We start from the raw sequence: 13,636 nt of genomic DNA, 5'->3' as shown, positions 1-13,636 counted from the left end.
AAAAAAGTATGCAAAAAGATGTGTTGCTATTAATATTCCCAATGACTCAAACATTGGCCACATCCACTGTACTTAGGTGGTACCGTATGCAAGTGAGATGCGTTTACTATGCCTCCGCCATGCATTTCCATTAAATAGTAAGGAAGAATAAAATCAAAGCCCAAAATGACCTTTAAAAGGGGTTGTAAAGGCAGAAGTTGTTTTATTTTATTTTTAATCTTAATGCATTTTATGTGTTAAGATAAAAAGCCTTCTTTGTGTAGCAGCCCCCCCTAACATTTACCTAAGGTCCCTCTCTATCCACCGATGTCCACTAGTTTCCTCGCCATCTGAGATTCTCCACCATCTGAGATTGATTGACAGCAGTGGGAGCCAATAGCTCCCACTGCTGTCAAAGTCAGCTAGCCAATCAGGGGAGAGAGGGGGTGGGGCCAGGTCAGGCTCTGTGTCTGGTCACACGGAGCTGTGACATGGCTTGGGTGCCCCCATAGCAAGCTGCTTGCTGTGGGGGCACTGAACAGGAGGGTGGAGCCAGGATCACAGAAGAGGGATATGAGAAGGGGAGGATCTGGGCTGCTCTATGCAAATCCACTGCAACAGAGCAGGCAAGTATAACATGTTTTGCTTAGGTAGTACTATGCTCAAATTAAAGTGGATGAAAACCCGATTCATGAAATATGACCTAGGCACATATATCTGTAGTGTTTACTTATATCTCTCCAAAGCACTAAATCCTGCTGCTTTGTTCCTCTGTTATCAGCATGATAATTTTGGACATGTTCTCAGAGATGGGAGCTATAAATAGACTAGCAGAGAGCTTGTCTATTCACAACACAGCTCTATATGTTTCTTTGTTCACCTGCCTATGTGGAGGGTGGGGGGGGGGGGCTTTTCTCCAATCAGCTGTCACACAGTGTATACCCAGACTCCACACCCACTGCTAGATAAGGAAGAAAAACTTCTAACATGATGTTCACTTTCTAAAGATTATAGAAAGCTGAAGACAGCAGATATACATGTAAAACTTATGTAGGGAGATTTATTTCATCTCTGTATCATCTGAGGCTGTTAACTTCACTGGATATAGGAGAGGGTTTACAGCCACTTTAAGCTAGCAAATCAGGAACATTACTAAAACCACAGTTGCACAGGCTCTAGAGGTTTCTTTGCCTATAGTTTATGTACATTAACTACTACATGATCCTGACATAATAAGATTTGTTTTGTCTGCTTCGACCAGGAGTGTCCAAATTGACCAATTTTCTTGGGGTTACGCTACTACAGCCCTTAGGAAACATTATTAAAAAGTATTGCCTGATATGTCAGGAATGCTGGCTGCAGAACAATAATGTGGAAGGTAAGCCACAATGATTTCATGTAGGAAAACACATTTGCTTTGATTTCCACTTAAATTTTCTTATTTTGACTTTTAGTACATCATAAAGTGTCCGTCAAAATTCTAATTTTCAGATTTCCTGGTATGTATCATAATTACGCAAACATAAAGGTTCAACTACACGGCGGTGTCACGCTTTTGTGTCTCCTGCTTCATTTACTGAAAATGTGTGGTCAGCCCAATACAACTTTTTTTTATAAACCTGAAAAATATGTAATATACTGTAGCATATTGTTAGCAATGTAGAAAAAAAACAAAAAGGGAATTTAAAGCCTTTTTTGTTTTCCTTTCTACAGTTTTTAATTGCACAAGCCACAGTCCCTCTTCCCACACACAAAGCATCCGCTCAGATGAATTTTCTGCTCTAGTTATCGTGGTCCTCATCCTGAACTCTACTAATGGATTGACCAGTAGGGGTCTGCTGTTTTATAAGCATAAGTTTTGGTATTTCCTTGAGGCTAGGGAAAAATAAGCATAAGTTTTGGTATTTCCTTGAGGCTAGGGAAAAATAAGCATAAGTTTTGGTATTTCCTTGAGGCTAGGGAAAAACCAAAGTCAGAAACACGATGAGACATTGACAGGATCGGAGAACTTGAGCTGATAGTCAGAAAAGTCTAATAGCTAGATTCAGGTAGAGTTAGGTCAGCGTATCAGTAGATACGCCGACCTAACTCAGAATCTGCGCCGACCTAAGTTTAAGTGTATTCTCAAACAGAGATACACTTAAACCTATCTAAGATACGACGGCTTGCGCCGTCCTATCTTAGGGTGCAATATTTAGGCTGGCCGCTAGGTGGCGCTTCCATTGCGGTCGGCCTAGAATATGTAAATCACTAGATACGCCTATTCACGAACGTACGCTCGGCCGACGCAGTACAGATACGCAGTTTCCGTAAGAGATAGGCCGCCTAAAGTTAAAGATGCCCCCTAGGTGGCGTAGCCAATGTTAAAGTATGGCCGCCGTTCCCGCTTCGAAATTCGAAAATCTTACGTCGTTTGCGTAAGTCGTCTGTGAATAGTGATTTACGCCATTTACGTCCACGTCAAAATCAATAGGACCGTGTGGCGTACTTAGCCGCAATGCACACTGGGAAATGTAGGCGGACGGCGCATGCGCCGTTCCAAAAAAACGTCAATCACGTCAGGTCAAAGCATATTAACATAAAACACGCCCCCTCAGCCTACTTTGAATTAGGCGCGCTTGCGCCCGCCGCATTTACGCTACGCCGCCGTAAGTTAGGAGGCAAGTACTTTGAGAATACAGGGCCAGATTCACAAATGAGATACGACGGCGTTTCTCCTGATACGCCGTCGTATCTCTGATTCTATCTATGCGACTGATTCATAGAATCAGTTACGCATAGATATCCCTAAGATCCGACATGTGTAATTGTTTTACACTGTCGGATCTTAGGATGCAGTACCGCGGCCGCCGCTGGGGGGAGTTCGCGTCGTAAACCAGGGTATGCAAATTAGGAGTTACGGCCGATCCACAAAGCTTTTTCCCGTCGTTACGTCGTCGCGAGTGTTAGTTTTCCGTCGCAAAGATAGGGCACCATGGTGTAAAAGTACTCCACCATGTTAAAGTATGCCTGTCTTTCCCGCGTCGCTTTTGAATTTTTTTCAAATCTTTTATTTTTCCCGGCGTAATTCTTCTTTGATGTCGTGATTCACAAAACGTCGGCGCGTTGTAATTTCGCGCAAAGCACGTCGGGAAATTTGCGACGGGAGCATGCGCAGTACGTCCGGCGCGGGAGTGCGCCTAATTTAAATGGTACTCGCCCCATTCTATTTGGCCCGCCTTGCGCCGGACGCATTTACGATACACCGCCGCAAGTTTCCAGGTAGGTGCTTTGTGGCTCGAGCCCTAAACCTGAAAACTTACGGCGGTGTAACTTAAATGGCTTACGTGTCCCCGGCGCAATTGTACGTGAATCTGGCCCACAGTACTTACCTCTCTGACTTAAGGCGGCGTAGCGTAAATACAATACACTACGCCGCCTTAAAGATGCGGCGCTCTTACTGAATCTAGCTACAAATTTAGTGCTAAGAAGTCCTCCAGATACTGGGCACACATGACAGGGACAGACTCGATACGCAACTGAAGGTCAAGGACTGAGTTCATGGTCCCTGCATGATCTTGTGCCTAACCTGTTATTTCTTTAAAAATAATCCACAAGATATTCCCAGAATGTACAATTGTATAATACTTTTTAGGCAAAGATATGTGAAATGATCTGTGTGATATTTGCTAAATAAGATATATACAGTATGTGTTTAATAATTTTAATTTAAGTGATCAGATCACATTTTTAGGAGCCATTCATGCAAAACTTATATATTCCTCACAACTGTAAATACAGTATCATTTGTACACATAAGCTTCTCTTTGTTTTGCTCTGGCACACAAAGTCTCAGCTCTCTAGAACAGAGGTTTTCCTGTTCTCTGGATACAGGCCCAGTGATTTTAGACACAAAGCTCCTCTGTTACTCGGCACAAAATCGTTGTATTATTTGCACTGCTGCAGCTTTCTCTCAAGCCTCGTACACGAGCTCGGTTTGTATGAGGCTTTCAGGTTTCTCGTCAAGAAAACTGTCTAAAATCTCAACGAGAAAAATAGAGAACCTGCTCTCTATTTTCTTGTTGTGATTCTCGAGAAACCCGAGAGTGTGTGTACTTACCTGTTGCCGTGGAAACGCGCGCATGCTCGAAAATGACTTTGACACATGTGCGTTAGCTTCCTAGGCATAGGTAGGGTGCAGCAAGATGACGTCACCGCGATGACGTCACCGCGTTCTTGCCTTTCAAAAGAACCGCGGTTCTTTTGAAAGGAGTGTGTGTACACTCGGGCGGCAAGAGATTCTTGCCAAGAATCTCGCCAGGAAAAACAAAGTTTTTTTCCTGACGAGATTCTGGCCCGTGTGTACAGGGCTTCACAGTCTTGAAAGATGGTTCCATGTTCTCCACATGACTTTCACTAAACTCAGAATGCAATACTCTTTTAGGCAGATTCAAAAATATTTAGGCCGGCGTATCAGTAGATACGCCGGCCTAAGTCAGAATCTGCGCCGACGCAAATTTAAGCGTATTCTGGTAACCAGATACGCTTAAATTAGGCTAAGATACGAGCGGCGTAAGTGTCTTACACCGTCGTATCTTAAAGTGTAATTTTTAGGCTGGCCGCTAGGTGGCACTTCCATTGCGTTCCGCGTAGAATATGTAAATCACCAGATACGCCGATTCACGAACGTACGCCCGGCCGACGCAGTAAAGATACGCCGTTTCCGTAAGAGATAGGCCGCCTAAAGATAAACATGCCCCCTAGGTGACATAGCCAATGTTAAGTATGGCCATCGTTCCCGCGTCGAAATTTGAAAATTTTACGTCGCTTGCGTAAGTCGTCCGTGAATAGGGCTGAACGTAATTTACGTCCACATTGAAACCAATACGTCCTTGCGGTGTACTTTGCCGCAATGCACACTGGGATATGTACACGGACGGCGCATGCGCCTTTCCAAAAAAACGTCAATCACGTCAGGTCAACCCATATTAACATAAAACACGCCCCCTCAGCCTAATTTGAATTAGGCGCCCTTACGCCCGCCGCATTTACGCTACGCCGCCGTAACTTAGCAGGCAAGTACTTTGTGAATACATCTATCCTCTAGACTATAACTTTTGCGCAAACCAATCAATAAACGCTTATTGCGATTTTTTTACCAAAAATATGTAGAAGAATACGCATCGGCCTAAACTGAGGAATTTTTTTTTTTTTTTTTATATTTTTGGGGGATATTTATTATAGCAAACAGTAAAAAATATTGCTTTTTTTCCGAAATTGTCGCTCTATTTTTGTTTATAGCGGAAAAAAAAAAACGCAGAGGTGATCAAATACCACCAAACTAAAGCTCTATTTGTGGGAAAAAAAGGACGTCAATTTTGTCTGGGAACCACGTCGCACGACCGCGCAATTGTCAGTTAAAGTGACACAGTGCTGAATCGCAAAAAGTGGCCCGGTCATTTGGCAGCCAAATCCTCTGGGGCTGAAGCAGCTTTACTGCTTAGTGAATCACTGATGATATCAGACGTATAGGGAAGGATACCTATGCTGTGATTACTCTTATTAAAAATCAAAGGAGCCTTTAAATGGCTTGGTTATCTGGAAAATACGTTCTGCTAGTAAATGAGTGCATTCCCTGCTGCATTCAGGTTTAGAAAGGAATCATTAAAGGCAAATGACGAAAACATCAAAAGGAAACCAAGGGAGTTACCATATATCCTTTTAATGTAGAAAGCAACCTCTCCTAGAGGAACATACCCTGAAATGAAAAAACTGGTCCCCTTTATCTTGTGTTAGCACAGGACTGACAAGCCTATGCCAGAAAATGATACATTATCCACAAACCAGCATGTGGTAAGAGTCAGACAGAACAATGAGTCTTGATTATGATTTATTGCTTAGAGCATGAAATATACCAGTACAGTGCTTAGTCTGGAGGATGAAGGATGTTAGTTTTCAGAAAACTCAAACAATTAAATATACCAAAAAGATTTTAGCTCTACAGAGAAACTAAATAGAAAGAAGGGGGAGTAATGAAATCAGTAAAAAACACAATATTGTACAGTGGAGCTTGCGAGTGTTTTATAATACATTACAATTATAAGTCATCAATTATTGAATTCAAACCTTTTAGTGAAAGAATAAGTATAGATAAAAAGAAAGGACATTTTTAATATGAAATTAGAAGTGAAATATAAAAAAAAACGTAAAGAATTAAAAATGTAAGTTACCGCGGGTATTAAACCATTCAGATGAAAATATGCAAAGCTTTTTTTTTAACTTCAATAAGCTTTATTTGTAAAGGAAACTTCAAACGACTGTTTTGACTCTTACATTGCAGTGCAGGGCCATTGCCACTAGGCAAACTAGGAAAACCTAGGGTGCACTGCTGCCTAGGGCGCCCAGTCACTGATGTTCCTATTCTCTTCTCTCTGCAGCAAGCAACTAAGTCTCAGCATCAGCAGGCAGCCGCCGCTCAGTTTGTCCATAGTTGCAGAGGCACAGCGGTAGGCTGCATTGATGGGCACTGGTAGGCTGCATTGATGGGCGCTGGTAGGCTGCATTGATGGGCGCTGGTAGGCTGCATTGATGGGCGCTGGTAGGCTGCATTGATGGGTGCTGGTAGCCTGCCCTTGATGGTTAATGGGCGGTTCATTAAAAAGGTGGGATATACACATGGGTAGGGCAAAGGGGTGGAGTCTGGGGTGAAGCAGGGGGTGGCTCAAAATTAGGTTTTGCCTAGGGTGTCAAAAATCCTTGCACCAGCCCTGTTACAGTGCACTTACATGTTTTTACACGCATTGTATTGTGTTGCAGTATGCCTTGTTCTCCTTTTTTTCAGTGCAGGGTAGCGCACATCAGCGCAACTGAAGAACACTGTCGAATAAATGGGATGACTGCACACCGGAACAGAAAGTCGAAGTAGAAATCTTTATTGCAAATAAGGAACACTGTCGGATGAATTGAATGGCCGCACACCAGGATAGGAACTACAAGTAGAAATCTTTATTGCAACCGAGGAACACTGTAGAACGAATGGGATGGCTGCACACCGGAATAGGAAGTCTAAGTAGAAATTTTTATTGCAACCAAGGACAGTGTACAACGAATGGGATCGGTGCACACCAAAATAGGAAGTCCAAGTAGAGATCTGTATTGCAACCAAGGACACTGTACAACGAATGGGATGGATGCACACCAAAATAGGAAGTCCAAGTAGAGATCTTTATTGCAATAGAATCTGCCATACACAGTCACAGGAGCTCATGTGACTTTGTATGGTGGATTTTATTGCATTAAAAAGATTTCTACTTGGACTTCCGATCCTGGACTGTGGCCATTTCATTTGTTCTACAGTGTTCCTATAGAAACACATTGCTTTCACAATGTACATGCACTGGCATGCGTTATCAACCGCCATCATTGGTTGTAACATGACGGTGGATCATGTGTGCTGTCCCCCAAAGCAGCTGCCTCCTCTACCTTGAGGTTGGCCTGGCCCTGTATATAACAGATGTTCAAAATTATATATAAAGTTACTGACTTATATACATTGTATCTCACTGGTTGCTATGGTATAGTGTACATTTGTACCCCCCCCCCCCCCCCCCCAAAAATAAAATCATTGCCTGGATGTCTTTTCTGGTGATGATTATTATTATTTGTTTAATTTCATAATTATTATTTAAATAATTTTGTCATATACAGATAAAAATGATCCAATATGGAAATAATCTAAGTATGCTACATTTTTGTTTATTATTATTACATATACATCTTACTGATCACACTAATGATCAATGAGCTGTGGTATAAAGACAAAAAGCTGCTCTAGATAACAACATTCAACCTGTCCAATGTTTAATGAACAAAGATGCTCACTTTGTGCCAGTGCACAGGAAAATAACACAATCACCAGCACTTACACTGTGCTAAATCACCCATGTTATGTGTAACTTGGCCCAATTGTTTATGATCAAAGGTTAATTGTTACCCAGATTTCATTTACTCTTGTTAATTGTGGAATGTTCTGATAAATCCTCAATAAATGTCATCTGACTGACGCTTTCCAATAAATCAGGTTAGGAAAATGAGCCACACTTGCCCTTCCCGTCATACCCAGATATGAAGATATCACGTCATAGCTGGTGCTTATGGTTGTCTAGGGAACATCAGCAGGCTGTATTTTACATTATCAAGCAAGGTATTTTGGCTCATATCATCAGTTTCAGATAACCCCAAAAACATCAAATCAAGTTTGAGCTACTTAAAGCGGAGGTTCGGCCGTTTCTTTTTTTTTTTTTAAAGCCAGCAGCTACAAATACGCCAGCTGCTGACTTTTAAAAAATGGACACTTACCTGACCAGTGTGCCCGCGATGTCAGCAGCCGAGGCTGAGCAATCGATCGGTCCTCGGCTGCTTCCGCCGCCATCCTTGGTGAGGGAATCAGGAAGTGAAGCCTTTCGGCTTCACTGCCCGATTCCCTACTGCGCATGCGCGAGGATCGCGGCACCCCGTCACTGGTCCCCGCTCTCTCCTGGGAACAGTGTTTCCCAGAAGACAGCGGGGGGGGGGGGGGTGATGTCTCAGACAGGTATCTGCACCCCCTTCCCGCCTGAAAGGTGCCAAATGTGACACTGGAGGGGGGGAGGGATCCAAAAATACTGGATCATGCAGTATGCAATGCAAAGATACATTTAAAAGAAAAGCAAAGGGCTCTATACTAAAGACTGTAAAAAAATAAAATAAAAATTGTAAATGCACATGATTTTGCATGTAATAAAAAATGTGCATTAATATTTATTTATTTTGACCATGGAGACTGTAAAGCGTTGCACTCATGATCAGTAAATGGTTGATGCAATGTCAGGCTCTTGCAGGCACTTATGACAGCTGTCAGCCCAGACCTCCATTAAGGTAAACAGTTACTCAGCTGCCGTAAGTGTCCGTGAACTACGAGGGAGTGGATGAGTGCCCTGGTAGTTCATCAAGAACTACAAGCTGTCTGCCGTGACAGATGGGACTTGTAGTTCATTTATTCACAGATTGCTGTAAATTAATGGCATTGCTGTAAATGCTGTTTTTAAATTAAGACAGTGGATGCGGGGAGAGAATCCACTGCCCGCTGTCACAATAGGGGATCAAGAAGGGGGGGGGAGGGTGGCGAGGCTGATTCGTTAGTAACATGCTACATATTACACCCTGATTAAGGTTGGAACATATAACATGTTCCTAAAGGTGAATTTATCCTTTAATTATTCACTTTTAAAGTGCACCCAAGTAAGACATTTTAATTTCTGTTAGTTATTAGTATTCATATACTGATTTTCTAAATATCTCAGATTTGCGTGGTAAGATATTAATAGATGAGTTTTTTTTATGTTTTTTAATGTCCCTGATCCTTTGTTTACATTCTGAAGTCAGCCATTGATCCATGTTTACTATGCTTCAGTTTGTGAATGAACTGGAAGCTTCAGTGCATTTCCCATTCATTCACTGCCCATTGCAGCTGAGGCTGCAGAGAAAGGGATTGAGGAATCTCTGTCCTTAGTCACTTTCTCTTTCTCAAATGTGAGACATTAGGGGATTTCGACCCCTGATATTTCAACAAAGCCCAACCCTAACAGAGCCGTCAGCAGCATTTTGATCGCTTTTGACAGGTGGTGAGGAGGCATATTGTCACCTCACTGTCTACCTTAATCCCACACTAAGGCCCCATACTCACGAGCAAACATGTCTGCTGAAACTGGCCCGCAGGCCAGTTTCAGCAGACATGTTTGGTCGTGTGTGGGCGCGAGCGGGCCGAATTCCAGCAAACATTTGCCCGCCGGGCCTTTTCCCAGCAGACAAATATTCCTGGACTTGTTTTAAAACAGTCCGCTGGAATTCAGCCCGCTCGGACATGTACGGTCGTCAGTACAGACCTACCGTACATGTCCAGGCGCCCGCCGTCCCTCGCATGCGTCGAATGACTTCGACGCATGCGTGGAAGCATTTTAAAGGCGGGCCGCGCACGTCGCCGCGTCATTGTCGCGGCGACACCGCGTCATCGACGCGGCGACACCGCGGACACGCCCCGCGTATTGTTTACGCGCGGACTTCTGTACGATGGTGTGTACAACCATCGTACAGAAGCCCTCTGGCAGACATGTATGGTGAAAACGGTCCGACGGACCGCTTTCACCATACATGTTTGTCCGTGTGTACCCGGCCTAACACTGCAACATGCTGTACATGCAGAGCTATTCAATTGTATGGGTCTTGATCACTGAGGATATAATTTTTGCCATGGCTGCAAACAGGGGCGGACTGACAACTCATGGGGCCCCCGGGTAATAGGAGATTATGGGGCCCCCGGGCAATAGGAGATTATGGGGCCCCCAGGAAATAGATTATGGGGCCACACAGTATACACACACACATACACAGTATACACATACACACACATACACAATATACACACACAGTATACATACACACAGAATACACATACATACACTGAAAAGGTACTGGAGAGGTGGTGCAGCTATAATCTTGGGATTTTTTTAAAAACACAGATTTTTACATACTGTCCCTGGTTTTACTAAGGCTGGCAACCCTGATGGGGCCCCCTAGTGGCATGGGGCCCTCAAGCAGTGCCCGAACGGTCAGTCCGCCCCTGGCTACAAAGCATAGCATTGTGACCGTGGCATTTTATCAAAAACATAATTTTATATTTTCGGAAGGGGCCTCACAATTTGTATTTTGCAGGGATTGCTTATACATGACCGATCCCTGTGGAAGCTGCAAATCAGTGTAGAAGTCAGCACTACTACAGCATAGCTCCCAACTGTCCGTGATTTCTAGGGACTGTGCCTGATTTGGAGCAATGTCCCTCTGTCCCTCATTCCTTCTCATTTGTCCCCCATTATGATTTATATAGATGTATATAAAATGAACTTTTAATCTTTCAAAAAGTGTTTCCCAGTGCTAAATCTTTCATCAAATTTCTAGGAGCTCTTTCACACGGGGCGGATCAGTGATGATCCGCCCCGTGAACCTCCGATTGCTTAGTGGGGATCGCTCCGTTGATCCCTGCTGAGCTGGTGGATGACAGAGCGGTCCCCGCACACTGTGCAGGGACTGCCCTGTCTTTTCCCTGCTCTCCTCTATGGGGGGATCGGATGAACACGGACCATCTGTCCGTGTTCACCCGATCCGATCTGCAGACGGATGGAAAAATAGGGTTTTCCGCCATCTGCAGAATGGGAGGATTGCGGCACCGGGCGAGATTTCATAGGGACCAATGTATGTCCCTTTTTCATCCGTACACAGATGGGTGAAAAAGCAGATATACGGTCCGCCCGTGTGAAAGAGACCATAATTGCTGCATTTGTAAAATTTAAATGCCAATATAAAGGAATAGTAGTGGTAAAAAAAAGCCCTTGTGGATGTAATTAATCTTTTTTTTGGTTAATTCTTCTTTAAGGGGGCATGACAGGGGGGCGTGTCCTATGCCTACATACATTTGCTAGTAGGTGTCCCTCATTCTTATCTCAAAATGTTGGGAGGTATGATACAGTAATCAATGCAACATTCTGCATCCTGTGCCAAATGCGTTTCCTACTAGGTAGTAACCATAGGGGGTTGCTCACTTGGCCTTGCCTCCATTGGCAGAGCGCCTTGTATTTTTTCCATAAATATCTTGAATTTTCTGATTGGATGAGGTGAAGATTATGACCTCACTACACTGCAACTCCACCCCATCCAATCAAAGAACACCTTGTATTTATATTTAAAAAAATACAAGGTGTTCAGAGTGGGGAAACCCATCTACCGCCAACAACTGACCCCCCCACACCACCAACACCCCAGTCTGAACCCCCCTCCTCCAACACCCCAGTCTGACCCCCTCCCCACCAACCACTGACACCCTAGACCAGTGATGGCGAACCTTGGCACAGCACATGTTTTGGAACTACATTTCCCATGATGCTCCACTACACTGCAGATTGCACAAGCATCATGGGAAATGTAGTTCCTAAACATCTGGGGTGCCAAGGTTCGCCATCGCTGCCCTAGACTGACCCCCGCTACCACCAACCACTAACATCCCAGACTGACCATCCTCCACCGCTAACCACTGACACCCCAGACTGACCCACTCTCCTGCTAACCACTGACATTTCAGACTGACTCCCCTCCACCAACCACTGACACCCCAGACAGACCCCCCCCCCACTAACCACTGACACCTCAGACTGACTCGCTCTCCTGCCAACCACTGACATTTCAGACTGACTCCCCTCCACCAACCACTGACACCCCAGACAGACCCCCCCACTAGAAAATGGGGAGGGTAGTGCTGCGCTAATCAGTGGTGAATGGATAAGTGAATAAACAGGTGGGGGAGGGGAATGAAAGTAGGTGTAATTGAAATGAGGAGCAATATAGCCCAAATGGCATCAGCATAAAAATAAATATAAATGATCAGTGAACAATAACAGTACTGGTGCAAATCATATAACTACACAGGTTCCTCTTAATGTGATGAAATACACTATAAGTAATGGTGCAAAAAAAAAAAAAAAATCCCAGGTAACTGTGCTAAGTGACACTCCTATACTGGTGATAAACAGTCCATCAACAGAGTTTGAAAAATATTAGCAAAAAATATAAGTAAAATTTCAAAAGTCCAAGAAAGCAAAAGTGCAAGTGTAGGTCCGCAATATGGAGTGAGAGAAAAATGGGTATCCAGTGATCCTTTTAGGGTAAGTAAGGATGTCCCCTTACCTTACTGCTGTAAGGTAACAGCATATAGATCCAACCACATTAGATGGTTCACTCGATGGGCTCTGATCCAACAACGGCAGGTCCTCCTTGGAGTTCTCGTCCCAGATTGGTCAGTTTCTCGCCCCAAAGAAATAAAGCATCGATGGTGTGATACCGTTTTAAAAATTTTAATTCTCAAAGAAAATAGACAGGGGTACTCACATAATCCAAAATACAATTGAGCATGTAAAAAAGAGGGGCAATCTGTCGCCAACGTCACCTCCGATACCTCTCAGTGGACTCATGCGCATTCGTCACTATCATGTGACTTCCTCACTAACCACTGACACCCCAGACTGCCCCCCCCCCCCCCCACCAACCACTCACACCCCAGACTGACCCTCCTCCACCGCTAACCACTGACACTTTAGACTGACTCGCTCTTCTGCCAACCACTGACATTTCAGACTGACCCCCCCTCTACTAACCACTGACACCCCAGATTGAAACCTGCTAAAACTACCCTTAGCTACTAAAACTCCATACTGATACCTGCCTACCCCCAGCCACTGACACCCCAGACTGGCACATTCCCCCGCTCGGCTATTTACCAGCTCAAGCCACGCCCACTCATGACGTCACTGTCTAACGGCTCCAGCTGTTGCGCATGTCAGGTAGTACTAAGTCACGTGTCATGTCCATGTGATTTACTGGCTCAGTCCACGTCCACCCCATCCTCTGGCTACGCCTGTCCCATGCGCTGATCACGCCCACTCCCACCTGAGCTGTTGTTCTGTCGAGAAGCACTGCCCATCATGTAAAAATCTGCCCCCTTCATGTAAAAATCCACCCTCGTCTACATGAACGTGCCTCGTCAGCGCGAGGCACAATCTGACTCAAAATTTCTTCAGTCGCCTATTGTGTGCAA

This window comes from Rana temporaria, chromosome 1 (genome assembly GCF_905171775.1).
Source record: "Rana temporaria chromosome 1, aRanTem1.1, whole genome shotgun sequence".
Lineage (NCBI taxonomy): Eukaryota > Metazoa > Chordata > Amphibia > Anura > Ranidae > Rana > Rana temporaria.
This window is presented reverse-complemented; position numbering follows the sequence as displayed.